Source organism: Tupaia chinensis, unplaced genomic scaffold, assembly GCF_000334495.1.
Source record: "Tupaia chinensis unplaced genomic scaffold, TupChi_1.0 Scaffold000369_1, whole genome shotgun sequence".
Classification (NCBI taxonomy): domain Eukaryota; kingdom Metazoa; phylum Chordata; class Mammalia; order Scandentia; family Tupaiidae; genus Tupaia; species Tupaia belangeri.
In genome coordinates, this window is record NW_006159866.1 from 1,164,583 (window position 1) to 1,176,211 (window position 11,629).

Below are 11,629 nucleotides of genomic sequence, written 5' to 3' on the forward strand. Positions count from 1 at the left end.
TCTGTCTCTATGTCTCTCTCTGTCTGTCTGGCGAGCGCACGCGCCCTACAGTGAAAATCTCTCCAAAAAAAAAAAAAAAGAAAAGAAATAGGAGGGGAAAAAAATATATATATATGTATATGAAACTACAAATGGAAAATTATTGACAATAACATGTATAATTAAGCCACTATGAAGTATATTCTGGATGGGAAATCACATTTTGTATTCTGTGATGATGCTCAGGAAATGAATGTAAATTAATTAATTTTTTAAAAATGTTTCAGAAAATAAATTTAAAAAGAAAATGAATTAAAAAGATTGGGTAAAAACTTTAAAAAGTAAAGAGGTAATTCTGGGAACCAGCAGTTAGCGTAATGGCTATGTCGCTGGACTCCCACGTAGTTGACTGCGGTTCACGTCCCGGACCCGGTGGCTTAAAACTCACACCGGGCGCGTGTGCGTACGTGCCCAAGATCCCGAGAGGAGAATGGAGGAGAAGGAACTGCGGCGTGACCATCCCCCCTGGGGGGTGATTTCTCGCTTTCTGTCTCTATGTCTCTCTCTGTCTGTCTGGCGAGCGCACGCTCCCTATAGCGAAAAAAAAAAAAAAAACTCTCAAAAAAAAAAGAAAAAGTAAAGAGGTAATTCTTTGAAAAGACTAATAAATGCTTAAGCTAACCTTGCAAAGACAAAAAAGAAAGAAGATTCAAATTGCCAATCGGGAACAAGAGTGGACATTATAACAGATCCCACAGATAGCAAAAGGATAATAAAGGTATAATGCCAATAGATCTATGTAGATTAATTAATGACTCAGATCAAATAGATCCAGTTCCTTAAAAGCCACTATCTACATTTATCCAACAAGAAATACATAACCTGAAAAATTCTGTATTTGCCACCAAAGTCCTTCTGTAAATGAAAACTTCGGACTAATAGTTTTCATTATGTTTATCTTTTTTATAAAACAACTTTCTAGGGACCAGCAGTTGGCATAATGGCTATGTCTCTGGACTCCCATGTAGTCGACAGTGGTTCAAGTCCTGGACCGTGCCTAGGATCCCGAGAGGAGAATGGAGGAGAAGCGATTGCGGTGTGGCCACCCCCCAGGGGGGTGATTTCTCGCTTTTTGTCTCTCTGTCTCTGTCTTCCTGGCAAGTACACACACCCTATGGCAAAAACCTCTCCCTTCATTCCTCCCCCCCCAAAAAAAATCATTTTTTTTAGTACATTGATCTCATGTACTTTTTACATCTCAATTTCATTTATTCCTGCTTGGCTCTCTATTTTTTTCTTCTACTATTTTCCTTCTACTATTTATTTCCTACTACTACTACTTTTAGGGACTTTATGAGATAGAACACAGGAGAGAGAAAGGGAAATTTCTTTATAGTTCTTGCCATGTCACAATTCTCTTGCTCTAATCTCCCATTAGTTAGGACCACTGGGGAGCATCACCACATTCAGACTGTTTTTTATTTAGTTGGGGCAGAAACCGAACCTAGGCCTCTCATGTAGCCCCAGCCATCAACGCAATGGAGAGCCCTCTCACCAGTACCACTAGTGATTTGTTCTTTTTCTAGTACCTTCAGTGCATCATTAGGTTGCTTGCTTATTGGAGATCTTTCTACTTTTTTTAGATGTAAGCATTTTTTATTATCAATACCCACTTAGTACTACTTTTGGTTTGTTGTACTTTCATTCCTACATGTTTCAAAAACTTTTAATCTTCCTTCTTAATTTCTTCATTGATCTAGTGGTAATTCTTGAATATGTTGTTTAGTTTACATGAATTTGTATAGTTTCCAAAATTCTCTTTGTAACTGATTTCTAATTTTATGTCATTGTGAAAAAAAAAATGACTTGATGTGATTTCAGCTTTTTAAAACTTGTTCACGGGCCAGAGAGCGGTGCAGCAGGAAACCATGGTACTCTCCAAGTCAATCCCACATTGCAAGTTTCCAGTGCAAGTCTAGAGACCTCTCAGTGTGTACCAGGCATGTACTTATTCCTTATCTAAAACTAGTTGAGGCCTAGGGGGATGGATTGTGGCATCAAGATACTACTGGGGGGACCAGCAGTTAGCGTAATGGCTATGTCGCTGGACTCCCACGTAGTCGACTGCGGTTCGCGTCCCGGACCCGGTGGTTTAAAACTCACGCCGGGCGCGTGTGCGTGCGTGCCCAAGATCCCTAGAGGAGAACGGAGGAGAAGGGATTGCAGCGTGGCCATCCCCCCTGGAGGGTGATTTCTCGCTTTCTGTCTCTCTGTCTCTGTCTGTCTGGCGAGCGCACGCGCCCTATAGCAAAAAACCTCTCAAAAAAAAAAATAGTAAAAAAAATAAATAAATAAAGATACTAATGGGAGTGCTGTATCTCTGTCTCTATCTCTTGTGAAAGATAGAAACAAACTTTAAAAATTTTTGTTGAAGGGCCAGCAGGTGGCATAAGGGCTACAATGCTGGACTCCCACATAACCCACCACAGTTCGAGTCCCAAACCTGGTGGCCTGAAAATCACATCAGGAACATGTACACGTATGCCCAATATCCCAGGAGGAAAATGGAAGAGAAGGAACTGTGGCATGGCCATCCTGCCGGCGAGTGATCTCCTACTTTCTGTCTGTCTGTCCCTGGCGAGTGAGTGCATGCACCCTATGACAAAAACTTAAAAAAACACTTTTTTCTTCTGTTGAGCCTTGTTTTGTGTCTATCATATGGTCTATCCTGGAAAGTGACCTACCTTTTTTGGGTCACTTTACAGTCTACAGAGTGACAATACATTCTCTTACATGTGAACATATATTCTGCTATTCACAGAAATGACTCACAGACAGACCTAACTACCATGTTGGGTAATTCTCCTGCTATGATTGCCTTTTCTAAATCACCAAAGTATGTGCACATCCTTTACATTTGGTATTTATCATGTGCCATTAATTATTATTAATCATTTTACATATTCTCCTATTAACATGAGGTGACACAGAGAACTTGGGAGGTAAAAATCAAATTTTAAACATGATATGCTCACTGAAGCCACTACCATACCACATGCACTTAATAAGCCTGTACTTCTTGAATTAATGTGACTTAACAGACATGGATTATTTGTGCTGAAAACCTTTTATGTAACTCATTAATTCTTATTTCATGTAATTTTAGACATGAAAAACTTCCATAATACTATTAAACCACACTTTATTTAATAATAAGGAATCTAAGGATTAGAGAGATAAAGGGACTCCTACTGGGACTTACATATTATCTACTGAGAATCAGCCTCATGTGACATACTTACTTTAGATCCAAATTCAAAATACTTATTTTGTGTATTAAATCCAAAAAACATGGTACTCACTACACATATAAACGCAAGTAGGTAATTCACTGGCATCCAAATCTAAAATTCAGTATGCCTTTTTAGAAATATGGTACCTGGGGCCGGCAGGTGGCATAGTGGTTGTGGCAACGGACTTCCACATAGTCAAGTGCGGTTCGAATCCTGGACCTGGCAGCTTGAAATTCACACTGAGTACATGTGTGTGCGTGCTCAAATCCTGAGAGGAGAAGAAATTGCAGTGTGGCCATCCCCCTGAGTGTAGTTTCTCAGTTTCTCTCACCCTGTCTCTCTGTGTCTCCAGTGAGCACATGCACCCTACATCAAAAATCTAAAAAAAAAAAAGAAAAGAAAGAATGCTAAAAGAAAGAAATATGGTATAATAACTAAATACAATTTAGTTTTTTATTATGTTGGAAAATTTCCATAATAAAGCAGATATACATGTTTCAGAAAATTTTTTCCTCATTCTAATCAGATGTGCTAGTAGAATTTATATACATTATGTAAACCTTACTAATTCTATATGTTTTCTACTTCAAGAAATCTTGATCTGCATTAAAATATGCTATGCTGAAGACCAGCAGTTAGTGTAATGGCTATGTTGCTGGATTCCCATGTAGTCAACCACGGTTCAAGTCCCGGACCTGGTGGCTTAAATTCACACACGCATATGCACCCATGATCTCAAGAAGAGAATGGAAGAGAAGGGATTGTGGCATGGTCATCCCCTCTGAGGGGTGATTTCTCACTTCTGTCTGTCTCTCTCTGTCTCTGGCAAGCACATGTGCCCTATAGCAAAAACCTCTCAAAAAAAATAAAAAATAATGCTATGCTGGCTTCAAAATGTTCTGGATTTCATAACAAATGTAATGTAAATGATGTTGTTTACAATTATCTTTAAAATGAAATTACCTAAGTATTTGTTCTGACATATTATTTTTCCTATAATTTGCCTCAAGTTGTTCTTTTTAGTTTATTATACATACCCAAAATAATCAAGAATTCAGTAACTACAATCTACCCCCACATCCCCCATTTTTAAATGCTTCTGACTCACTTGACTCTTTGGGAATACTACTGTTTTATAATAACTTTATCTAATCATTCAAATCTTCTATTTTTTCCTTACACTCTCTATTCTCATGGACACCTAATTATGAAAGACCACTGAGTTTACTGAAGAAAGTGTTGCAAGCTCCTATCTCTGTAAGTATCCACTATTTTATGCATAAAATAGCTTTACTGTTATCAATTTTTATTATATTTCGGTACCAGCACCAAATAGAAAACATTTTTATGAGGAACAAATTTCAAAATGCCGAACAAGAAGTATTATAAGACTAATACTATCATATTAAAAATAAGAATGTCCTCTGGCCCTGAAAGCCGAATTCCATTATTAAATATCAATCATGTTACACCTTCCCTCATTATACCTAAAATAGATCTCTCACCTGCTCATAAAGTGGTGATAAGCCTATTGTTTTTATTTGTTAAATTTTCAATACACATTAAGACAATGCAAGTTTTTAAATAAGAAAGCTATGTCTCACTCTAAGGCCACTTAGGAATGCTTTCTTAAATTCCACAAAAGACAGACGAGGGAGAGGAAGAACAATATTTAATGAAAGGATCTTAAGTTGTCATGCCAGTCATCTTGTTTTGTTTTAAAAATGCCATAATACTTTTTAAGTGGAATGCAAAAGGGTATATGTAAGTAAGGATTCTCTTAGAATTTCAATATCTTAACTGCTAACTTTTCAGAATCAATTAACTAACAATTCCAAAAGTTGTAGATGAAGTCAAAAATAAATTACATATCCTCACTTTAGTACTTGAAGGAAATGCTGTATTCAGTTACTTCCTTTGATGTGTGTTTGAGATAAGATCCTGATAAAGTTCAGGATGTGTATTGCCCCCAAATATGGGGCAATTTGAGAAAACAGCAAAAGTAGGAGGTAACTCTCACCTTCCCCTTGCCCTATTCTCAAGACAGGCTATAGGTCATAAACCTAGATAACCTTCTCCAGAAGAAGGTCATAAAACTTTCATTCCAGAGAAACTCTCCTCAGACCCACAGAAAAAGAAAACATTCTTATCCTTAAAGACACAGGACACCAAGAAAAATCTAAAAACAAAAAAATCTCGCTAAATTCCGCCAATTTGTTACCATTTGATTATATAATAGTTAACCCTTATCACAGTTTTGCTTTTAGCAGTCAACTTGCAAGCTGAAAATACTAAATGGAAAATTCCAAAAATAAACAATTCATAAATTTTAAACTGCATGCTTCTGTGGTAACATTATATCAATAACTGTTGTACTTTATTACTAGTTATTGTTAATCTCATACTGTACATAATTTATAAGTTAAACTTTATCCTAGCTACATATGCACATAATCAAACCACAAGAGAACCAAAGTGATTCCACATAGCACATAGTCTTGGAAGTCCATCTTAATAGACGAGCCTTTAGAAACACTGGTCCTTAACTTCTTTCACTTTCCTCAGGATGAATCTTACAAAGCTTAGCTAACCGTTCACCTCCCTCACAACAGACCTAGTTTAATATTTAGCAAATTAAAGTTAGTAAGTTTTGCTGAGTCACTGCAGAATACCAAGCTATGAAAACAGGGAGCAGAAAGATACTACCAGACCCCTTACATATGACCAGTTGAGATTTAATCAGCTTGACCACTGCAAAGTGACAGGTAGGCTATAGCTGCTTCCCCTTATTTTTTTTCTTTTAAAAGTCCCCGTATGGAGGCCAGCAGGTGGCAAGGTGGTTAAGGTGCTGGACTTGTACATGGCCAACCATGGTTCGAGTCCTAGACCTGACAACTTGAAAATCATGCTAGGCGCTTGTGCATGCATACCCAAAATCCTGAGAGGAGAATGGAGAAGAGATTTTGGTGTATTCATTCACTCTGGCTGGGATGAGGGGGGAGGGGGTGATTTCTCACTTTCTCTCTCTGGCAAACACATGCACCCTATGGCAAAAAAAAAAAAAAAAAAAAAAGAAAAGAAAAGAAAAAAGAAGAAAGAAAAAAACTCTGTGACGACCTGTTACTTGGGGTACAGTCTTGGGATACCAGTCTGTCATTTTTCCCCAGGCTACTGACTTCCTGAATAAAATCATCTTTGTTTTCCACCAATACTTGTCTCTGAAGTATTGGCTTTTGAGCAGCGAAGAGCAGAAGTTGGGTCTGGTACCAGGGTTCTGGTTAAATGTATAGGGAAAACATATCTAGGGTTTGGGATTACTCAGAGTTCCAGGCATCCACTGGATGTCTAGGAACATATCCCCTAAAGGTAAAGGGGGAATAATGTGCCTCTTCTGTCTTATAATATTTATATGGCATTCCACTTTTCACCAAACCTAAGTATAAAAATACAGTTTTCCCTACTTCTTTGGGGTCTTCATTTATGTATGTAAAATCCACATAAAATATTTTTTATGGTCTTCTCTGTTAATCTCACTTTTATTATAAGGGTTTCAGCCATGAACCTAGAGATGGATGAGAAATCTATTCTCCCCTATAACCTACTTTAGTACAATATATTCAACAGAACAAACTTGGCTACAATCACTAGCAGGAATTATCCCATAATTTAAAAAACTGTGAAACAGAACAAAAACAGTACCACAAAGATCCGATCATTCCTATCAAAGAATCCTGCCAATAAATACCTTAAAGATGATAGAATGCATGACATTTATTTTCTGCAATAGGAAAAGGAAGAAGTAACAGTTTATTAAATCATTTATTGGACAATTTACTAGAGCACTAATACCTAGTCTCACTATAAATTTATGAGTACTTCCAATATGTATTCTATTTGCGCATACTTTAAGACTGTTATTTAAAAATCACTTTAATTGGATAATAAGCACATAAAATTGGAAGCAAAAGATATTTCCAAAATTCTCATTTAACTTTTAGTTAAAATTCCTTCAATACATAAAAAAATATTAAGTTATGTATAATTTAGTAACTACACAAAATCTGCAGAAAGAAATTAGTTAGCTTTTAATTTTAAAAGCTATGCCATTCTTATAAATGTTGACTCCCTATTTAATTGGGCTACTCATTCACCAGTATCGCTAGAAGTCTGGCTTCTAAACTCAGGAGAAGTACAAAGGGAAAGTGATTTTTCTCAAAAGTATAGTATTACATAAGATAAACTAAAATGTACACTGATACTTTGTATTTGTAGTCAGCACCTCTTTTGTCTCCATTGCATTAGAGAAGGTAGGTGACATTTTTCTTCCATTCAATCTTAAATCAACTGCAATATGAATTCTGCCCCACTATTCCTCCAAAACTGCCCAAGCCTTAGAGTCTAAGATCATTGTCTCTTATTACCAATCAAATCACAAATTAATCTCTCTGCAATAACTGATGCTACAGGCATTCTCCTCTGATGGGAAATAATCACTATTTCTTCTCTTGCCTTTTCTGACCTCATGTTCTTATGATTTTAACTCTAGATCTGTGCCTATCCTTCCCTATTTACTTGACTCAATCTTCTTCCTCAACTAATTTTGTTTTTAAGTCTGCATTCCCCGAGGTGATTCCCTTGGCCTTCACTCCTCATTCAGTATTTGGACTCTCAGAGATTTCATCTATTACTATTCGCCATTCTTAAGCATTGGCACTATTAAAACTTTTATTTCCCAAGCTCAGGATACAAATATCCAACTGTCTAAATAACTACACACACACACACACACCCTATTTATACACATACAACCACACACACCTACATATCCAGCCAACTGCCTACTAAACATCACCTACAAGTTCCACAGACACATTAAAGTCAACATATCCAAAATTCCACTAGCTTTCATAACTTCAAAGTACTTTTCCCTGGAACTATATCTCAGTCAAGAGGATCAACATCCTCCCCATTACCTGGAAGTAATTCTAACCTTGTTTTCCCTTAGCCTCACATGAAATCATATATTATCTTACTGATTTTTACCTTCCAAATTTATATTTCCCACCCTCCCCACTGCCACTGCCTTTCTTCAGGCCTTCATCAATTTCTTATCCTGGTCACACCAGCCTTCATACTTCATATCTACTGCCTCCAGTCTCAACTTCTTTTCACTCTCTTCATAGTAACCTTTCTCAGTTAAAAGCTTAGTGTCACTCCCAGCTTAAAAGCCTTTGGTGGTTCTTCTCCACCTGAGGATGAAGGGTGTAAATTTCTGAGCATGGTAATAACCTATGTATTTAAGGTAATTACCAACTATGTCCATTAATACTTTGGCAATATCTTCCTACAAATCCTGAAAACACCACATTACGTCACAGCTTTATGAACTTACCCAACTATTAGGTTGTTGGGAAAATCACGACATATTTTTCTATGCAAAATATATTATGACTTTTCAGACACCCAGTATTTTCTCTAACTGAAATGCCCTTCTCTTCCTTGTCACAATTCAAATGCCTTAATACTACAGTTTGAATGTATCACCCCAACATTCATATACTGAGATTTGGTTATGACAATAGGAAAGCTGGCAAGAAAATATAATTTGGGAGCAAAACAACCCATTTAATTTGTTATTGCCCCAGGAGTCTAGTTTAATCCTGTTTGTGCACAGGATTAATTCTGAGTTAATTCAATAAGACCAATACTTTCAGAATAAAAGAAATAGTTTTAGGTATCTATCTATGTCTAAATCACTCAGAACTGAAACTAACCCATTTTCCTTTAAGGTCTTAAAAGTAGAAAAGATTCAAAGGTAATCTTGAGTTGTATCGGATGTTCACCTAATTCCCTTGGTCTACTAATGTTTTCTATTTTCTAGTCTATTGAAATCTAGAGAAGGTGTAGGCTCTGTTCTTATAATAATTACCCACATGAATTTTAACATTCAACTTCTCCAGATTTCAGTTTTTTCACTTTTAAAGTTTCTGCTCATGTCCTTGGGACCAGCAGCTGGCATCATGGCTATGTCGCTGGACTCCCACGTAGTGGACCATGGTTCAAGTCCCGGATCCGGTAGCTTAAACTCATGCCGGGCACGTGTGCATGCATGCCCAAGATCCCAAGAGGAGAATGGAGGAGAAGGGATTGTGGTATGGCCATCCCCTCTGGGGGGTGATTTCTTGCTTTCTGTCTCTCTGTCTCTCTCTCTGTCTTTCTGGCAAGCACACATGCCCCTATAGCAAAAACGTCTCCCCCCCTCCAAAAAAAAAAGTTTCTGCTCATGTCTTCATATGTAGACCAGTCCAAAATCTATTTTCCACAGCTTTCCACACTTTTTTCTCTAATATAGATTATAACAGCAAAGTTAGAGACCATTTTCTTCATACTTAAGATTCATTTCAATCAATCTCACAATCAGGAGAGCTGAATATTACTGATGAATCTAATTTAATCTTTTTAATTCACATGAAATGGTCTCATCTAGCATTTTTAATGGATTTTACCAAGAAAATCTGCATTGTACTTAACCACTTAAGATCTCTCAACATAAGTTTTTATTTTAAGAATTATTTGTTTATTTATTCACTCCTTTATTTTAATTTGACCAAAGAGAGACACTGAGAGAGAGAGAAAGTGAAAAATAAGCCACCAGGTCTAAGGCTCAAACCGTGGTTGGCCGTGTGGGAGTGTCCAGTGCCTTAACCACCATACCACCTGCTGGTCCCAAGTTTTGTTTTGTTTTGTTTTTTTAATGATCTGCTAAATTTTGCTATAGAGCATGAGCATTAGCCAGAGAGAAAGAGACAGAAACAGAGAAGGAGTGGGGAAGTGAAAGGTATGTGTGCTCACTGGAGAGAAACACAGAGGGAAAGCAAGGAATCACCCTCACAGGGGATGGCCACACCACAATCCCTTTTCCTCCATTCTCCTCTTGGGATTTTGGGCAGACACACACATACACAATTCCCAGCTTGTTTATAAAGCAGTGGGTCTGACACTTGAACAACAGTGGGCTAGGCAGGAGTCTAGCGCCTTAACCACCACACCACCAGCTTGCCCCAAGCAGTTTTTAAAATAGGAAAATATGGACTAGCCAATGATATGGTGGTTAAGGCAGATCGATAATACATGGCTGACTGCATGGCTTGAGCCCTGGACCCGTAGCTTGGAGAACATGCCCTAAGAGGACAATGGAGGAAAGGGATTGCAGCCTGATCATTACCCCTGGGGATGCTTTCTCACTTTCCCTCTCTCTCTGGTGAGTGTACACATCCTACAACAAAATTTTTAAATACATATGAAAATAACATTTAATAATAAAAATTCACTGTGTGTGTGTGTGTATATATATATGAGAGAAAGAAACAGAACTGGGGAAAAAGGAAACTTTTTCTCAGGTCATGAGGAGGCAGTATTTATAACATAACAATCTATTATCATTAGAAGAATGACAGCCCACATTCTATACAACTCCTTTATTCACTATTACACAACTCTAAACAATCCTTTGGCTCAAAATAATGAGTTATTTGATATTCACAATAACTAAGCTATAGAGGGAAAAAAGAAAAGAAAAAGAAGGAAGAACAAACAGAAGGGAGGAAACAGGAAGCAGGGAGGGAGGCAAAATAATGTCATAACAAAATTATTACAAGATGCTCAGGAGACTGAGGTTTTGAATATTGCTCATATAATCTTCATTAGAATATTCTACAAAAAACAGTTTATACAGTAATAACACCAGAGCTGTAAGTTTTACAAAAATTGTAAACCACAATAATTTCAAAGTATGTAGTCTATAAATCCTGAGTCAAGGTAGATTTTTTTTAAATATAAAAATAACAAAGTGGGGGACCAGCAGATGGCGTAATGGCTACGTCGCTGGACTCCCACATAATTGGCCGCAGTTCGAGTCCTGGACCCGGTGGCTTAAATTCACACCGGGCACATGTGCGTGCGTGCCCAAGATCCCAAAAGGAGAAAGGAGGAGAAGGGATTTCAGCATGGCCATCCCCCCTGGGGGATGATTTCTTGCTTTCTGTCTCTCTTTCTGGTGAGCTCATGCACCCTATAGCAAAACCTCTCAAAAAAAAAGACAAAATGCCCTCTGTATTTATTCACTGTGTTGGTGCTTGCTTTTAATCACATTACATTTTGTATATTACAGTATATGAAGAAGCAAGTATGTTAAAACTTGAGAAAGTGGGAATTCTAACAAGAACAGCATAGAAAGAATTTCTATTATTTGAACAAAGCATTTTACCCTGATTTAACAAAACTGACACTGCAGAATTCAAATAACTTTTTTTCTTAGGTTTTTGCCATAGGGCATGTGCACTCACCAGAGACAGAGA

General features: G+C 37.4%; 1 protein-coding gene across 3 annotated transcripts in view; it reads right to left on the minus strand.

Moving 5' to 3' along the window:
- The window catches only part of RABGAP1L (RAB GTPase activating protein 1 like), a 762,391-nt gene that overhangs the window by 680,822 nt on the left and 69,940 nt on the right, over positions 1-11,629 (minus strand). The window lies entirely within an intron of this gene.